Source organism: Kogia breviceps, chromosome 11 (assembly GCF_026419965.1).
Source record: "Kogia breviceps isolate mKogBre1 chromosome 11, mKogBre1 haplotype 1, whole genome shotgun sequence".
In the NCBI taxonomy this organism is placed as follows: domain Eukaryota; kingdom Metazoa; phylum Chordata; class Mammalia; order Artiodactyla; family Physeteridae; genus Kogia; species Kogia breviceps.
Window position 1 is genome coordinate 45,474,935 of NC_081320.1, and position 6,000 is coordinate 45,480,934.

Below are 6,000 nucleotides of genomic sequence, written 5' to 3' on the forward strand. Positions count from 1 at the left end.
GTGCTCCGCAACGAGAGAGGCCACAACAATGAGAGGCCCGCGTACCGCAAAAAAAAAAAAAAAATCTCTCTCGATGTCATTTCCCCCTTTGGCTACAGCCCCATTTCTCTCCTTCATTTCTGAGCCAAGTTTTCATAAGAATTGTCTAGACTTGCAAACACTTGCCCTACTATTCTCTCCTGAATCTTTTCGGTTGATGTTTTTGCTCCCATGACTCCACTGAATGCATTCTGATCAAGGACATCGACCACATCCCTGTCACTGAACCCACTGGTCAATTCCACATGTCATCTCACTTTGACACATTTGATCACTTTCTCCAACCCCAAGCCCTCTCTCCACTTGGCTCCCAAGGCTCCTCACTGTTGTGGTTGTCTGCCTGACGCTCTGCTCCATCTCCATTTCCTTGCTGATTCCGTCTCATCTCCCTGACCTCTTAACAATGAAGGAAACCAGGATTCACTCACTGGAATACTCTTCCATCTATACCCACAGATGGTGAGCTCATCTGTCTCAAGGCTTTAAACGCCATGCATCTGCTGATACATCCAATCTAGATTTTCAGCCCAGACTGCCCCCTGAACCCCAAATCATACACATCTCTGCTTATATAACAAATAACCACCTCAACCTAAACTGTCCAAAACTTATATCCGGGGGACCAGGCTGAAGGAGCAGGGGTGACCTGAGGCATATTCTTCTCATTGTGAATGAAAGGAGTTTAAGAGGGAAGAACCACATAAGCATATTTAAAGCCTCTGCTCTTATCAGACATATCTGCTCATATTCCGGTGACCAACACACATCACGTGCCCAAGTCCAAAGTCAGTGAAACAGGAAGTACACACAACCCGGGGGTGGGGGGTAGGGGGAAAAAGGAGTAAACGTTTGCTGATCCGTACTCCAATCCATCACACCAACACGGCTCAGCTACCCTCCAAGCACCCCAGGGGTGCTGGATTCCTCTGAACTTGACTCAGTCAGCTGGAGACTTCGGAGCGCCCGCTTGGCATTACCGCCTGCCTGACCCAAACAGCACTTCTCTTTCCTACTCTGACTTGGGGCGGAGGCAGGTATGGATAGCCATCCTGAGTCCCAGCCCAGCAACGTCTCCACAGGGAACTTGACATCATGCAAAGGTTCAATCCTGGGACCTTCAACTCAAGAACTCTGAAAATATCTTGAAGGTAGCATTTAGAAACATGGAGAGAACTTCCCTTACTCTTCAGGGTAGCTTCCTGTAAGTCTTGGGAAAATCTCGTGACTGATGGGGAAGTTGTTCATGAACACTTGGAAAGGCAGCCGGAAGAAAGGCACCCCTGGAAAGGCCCAGCACAGCTGCCTTCCTTTCGAAAAGCCTGCCCTGGAGCAGTTAGCTGCTTGGGTAGGGGTGACGGGCAGCCTGGCTGCAGCCCTGCTCCCCGATTCCTGACCTTCAGAAAATGAAGAACTAGATGTCTCGTCTGGTTCCAAAGTTTGAATCAGCATCTGCCATAGCAGAAGGAAAAGCAAACATTCATTCATCTATTTGCTTACTGAATGCTAACCATTAATTAAGGGCTTAATTTTTTTTTTTTTTTTTTTTTTTTTTTGCGGTACACGGGCCTCTCACTGCTGTGGCCTCTCCCGTTGCGGAGCACAGGCTCCGGACGCGCAGGCTCAGCGGCCATGGCTCACGGGCCCAGCCGCTCCGCGGCATGTGGGATCTTCCCGGACCGGGGCACGAACCCATGTCCCCTGCATCGGCAGGCAGACTCTCAACCACTGTGCCACCAGGGAAGCCCAAGGGCTTAATTGTTTTACTGGACATTGGTGGAATGTTCATGAACAAGCTGACTCTGTTTCTGCCCCTATTCAACTTACAGTCTGTTGAGAGAGCATAGTTAAGTCAACAATTAAATACTACATGAGAAGGGTATGTTGGGCGCAGTTTGGGGAGTATGGGACTTTATCTTGGGGGGGCCTCATTGGGACTTGGGGTTGTGAGGGAAGGCTTTCTGAAGGAAGTGTCTTTCATATTAAGGCTTCATGAATGAGTTAGGGAAGCAAAAGTGTTGCAGAAGTTTTCCGTACGAAACAAACAGCAATAGGCACAGAGGTAAGAAAGAACTCATCAGGTTGCTCCTGAAAGAGATGAAAGGGGAGGGATGGAGGAGAGAAGAAGCTGGAGAGGGAGACCAGGGCTGGATCGTGGTGGATCCCTGGGAAGAGTTTTGACTTTACACTGGAGGAAACAGAAGCTACTGGGGAGTTTTTGTTAGGGGAAGGATGCGGAGGCTGTGGCGGACATCCGGGTGAGAGTGAGAGCGGGGGAGACGTCAATGGCAGGGTTCAGGGAAAGAAGGGAAAACAAGGCAAAAGCCATCCAGGTGGTAGGATTGATGGCCCCGGGGAGTTTCTATGGGAGAAAAAAAGATGCCCACGGTGCTGGCACCCAGTCCCTGCAGAGATGGAGGCTCCAATCACAGAGGTGGGGAGTGGAGAGAAAGAGTGAGGGTTACTAATGAGGAGGGAGAGTCAAGGTACCTCAAGGAGAAGATGGTGGGCTCTGTCAGTCCAGGGGAGGTTGCATTTAGAGAGCTACAGGATGCTCAGTGCAGAAGCCCTGCAGCTGTGGGAACCCAGAGCTCATGTTCATTTGTTCCCTCATTCACTCCATAAACATTTATCCAGGACTGTGCTGGATGGATGCTGAGTAAACAGGATGATTAAGAACCTGGCCTAATCCTCAAATGGCTCAGGAGAGAGAAGTGTAAACATAACGACAGTGCCCTTGGAGACAAAAAAAAATAGTGTACGCATGGGGTAGGGGTGGAACAGGAAATGTGAGCTCTGCTTGGGTGGCCAGGGAAGGCCTCCCAAGAAAGGTGACCGAGGAGAGAGCAGGCAGGCAGGAAGCATGGTGAGGGAGCAGGAGGAAGATATTCCAGGCTGATGAAACAGCAGAGAGCTGCTACAACACCAAACCCACTTAAGGAAGGACTAGGAATGGGATACGGCTAAGGGGTAAGGCTGGAGGAGGGGGAGACAGACAGATGGGCCGAGGGGGCAGGGCCTCTGGGCCAGGGCCTCAGGCACTGGCTGAGGGGTTGGACTCCACTCTGAGGTGACAGTCATTGGAGGACTTCTTATATATTCCTTTTACTGTTACTTTTACCATTATAGAAGTCTATGCAAGTTTTAAATATGTACAAAGAAAATAAAAATCACTGTTACCATTTAAGATGTAATGAAAATTTCCTCATTCTCGGCCTCCTCTCTGGATGTAGTGTATGTATATACATTTTTTAACTTTATTAAGAAATAATTGACAAATATAATTGTATATATTGAAAGTGTACAACATGATGATTTGATATCCATATACGATGCAGATGTGTGATTACCAAGATTAAGATTATTTACACACCCATTACCTCACATACTTAACATCGTTACTATTTTTGTGTGTGTGGTCAGAATGCTTACGATCTACTCTCAGCAACTTTCCCACATACAATACCGTATTATTAGCTACAGTCACCATGCTGTACGTTAGATATCACATATCTGTATATATATTGTTTTAATTCAAAAATTACCATGCATGTTGTTTTATAAACTGCTAGCCTGCCCTGACAAAAAAATGAATGGTTATCTACCCTTAAGCATTTTCCTAAAACATCGTTATTAATGGCCTCATAGTTTTTAATTATGTAATGGGAGCCAAATTTATTCAACAAACCCCTGTACCACTGAGCATTTGAGAGATGCACAACATTTTATAATCTTCTTATAGTTAAATATCTGGGGAAATCCATTCTCCCACTTTTTCCCTCACCCCCAGGTGAATTCTTAGAGGTGGAAATACTGTGAAAAAGGATATGAAAATGTTAAGACTTGATGCGTATTTCCAAACTGTCTTACAGAAAGTTCTACCAGTTTATGTTCACATCAGTGATATATGAAGGGTCCAGTTCCCTCATGGCCTCGCTAAAAGTTGGCATTGTTTTTCTTAAAATCATTGCCAGTTCTTCAAACAACTTTTTAATTAATAGTGAAACTCAAGTTATTTTTTAATGTGCTTACTGGCCATTTGTAGGGGTCAGATATGTCTAGGTATCTATGTGTCTGAGTGACCTTGCAAAAGGAGGGTTATCTAATACCTTTATTTGTGACTTTCATCCCACTGGCTCTAAGATCTCCTTCAGAAACTCTGGTTAGCTGCCTGCTAGTTCTTCATTTGTAGCCTCTTTGTCTTTCATTTTGTCACCTCTGTTACCGTCCTCTGCATTTCGAGACAGTTTCTCATGTTTGTCCTTCATCTCACTGGTTTTGTTTTTTTCATGGCTTTATTGAGGTATAATTTATGTACCCCACAATTCACTCATCTAAAGGGTAAAATTCAATGACTTTTTTACTATATTCATAGAGTTGTGCAACCGTCACCACAGTTTTAGAACATTATCGTCATCCCCCAAAGAAACACGGTACCATTTAGCAGCCCCTTCCCAGCCCCAGGCAACCACTAATCTACTTTCTGTCTCTATATATTTGCCCATTCTGGACATTTCATATAAATGGAATCATATGATATGGGGTCTTTTCTGACTTGCTTCTTTCACATAGCATAATGTTTTGAAGTTCATCCACTTTGTAGCATATATCAGAACTTGATTTCTTTTTATGGCCAAACCATATTCCATTGTATGTATGTAGCACATTTTGTTTATCTATTCATCAGATGATGGACACTTGGCTTATTTCTACTTTTGTGCTATTATGAATAATGCTGCTGTGAACATTCATGTTCAAGTTTTTGTGTAGACATAAGCTTTTGTTTCTTTGGGGTTTGTACCTGGCCGTGGAATTTCTGGATCAGATGGTGACTCATGTTTAAATTCTTGAGGAGCCACCAGAATGTTTTTCAAAGTGGCTGCACCACTTTATATTCCCACCAGCGATACAGGAGGGGTCCATTTTTCCCCCACATTATCCCCAAAACTTGTTATCATCTCTCTTTTCTATTTGAGCCATCCTAGTGGGTATGAACTGGTATCTCATTGTGGTTTTGATTTGCATTTCCCTGATGGCCAGTGATGTTGAGTGTCTTTCCATGCGCTTATTGGCTGGTTTGGTTTTCCAAAGCATAAGTTCTGCTTCTTGAAACGTCCACAGATGTAGCCACAGGGAACGTGCATTTCTATAAGACCACATTCAGCTAAAACTTAAGCCTTCAGTTTTGGCTTTAACTCTACTGTTTTGTTTTGGTTCCTTTAAAACCTTCTTTAAGGGGAAGCTGATGCACATTGTGCTGAATATCATTCCAAACTTTTGGCAGTATTTTTCCTGTGTAATTCTGAAGTACCACTTTCCCCTACCCACTGCCTGGCAAATTTTTAAGTGATGCTGGGTATGAAAACATAGTCGCATCTTACCAGTCGTGATCGGGTCTGCTGGAGAGAGTCCTTTGCCGCTGGATCTCTCCCTCTCCTTCTCCAGCGCCTGCTCCAAGTTGTGGCTGCCGTCATCATCTGCATCATCATGGCTACTGTAGCTGTTATTTTCTGCAGGGATTTACAGCACTGCCTGGGAGGGGATGGAAGGATGATACCCTAGCTACCTCGCTGAAGAGCATCAAAGAAATGTACAGCAGAGAAGGGGAGTTCAGATTTCTGGCTTCTCCCCAGTTTGTGTCTCTGAGTGAAGAACAGACTCGAGGAGAGACACGCTGTGGGTGTCCACCTTTGTCAGGAAGTCTCTGCCCATGAGACGAAGTCGGGGAGGTTTCTCTGAACCCGGGTCCTTGTGCGATAGGACAGTGCCCTGTTGATCAGTAAGCTTCTCCTATGAGGACAGAGAGGAGCTTTGTTGTTAGTGCTGGACCAATGGTTTTGTTGTTGTTGTTCTTAATAGAATTAATTGTACATTGTGGTGGAGGGGGGTGGATAGAAACACAGAGAAATCTTGAGCATCTTGGTGTAGGAGTTGAAACAAAGAGGCTTTTTTTTTTTTTTTTTT

General features: G+C 45.0%; 1 protein-coding gene across 2 annotated transcripts in view; it reads right to left on the bottom strand.

Moving 5' to 3' along the window:
• ARHGAP25 (Rho GTPase activating protein 25) overlaps positions 1–5,742 on the bottom strand; it is a 92,610-nt gene extending 86,868 nt beyond the window's left edge. The window contains exon 1 of one of the 2 annotated variants that reach the window (XM_067007480.1): positions 5,418–5,742. The gene's annotated coding sequence lies outside the window, so the exon portion shown is untranslated. The remainder of the gene's footprint in view (positions 1–5,417) is intronic. The other variant, XM_067007478.1, reaches the window with a different exon arrangement.
• Positions 5,743–6,000: the final 258 nt, after the last annotated feature.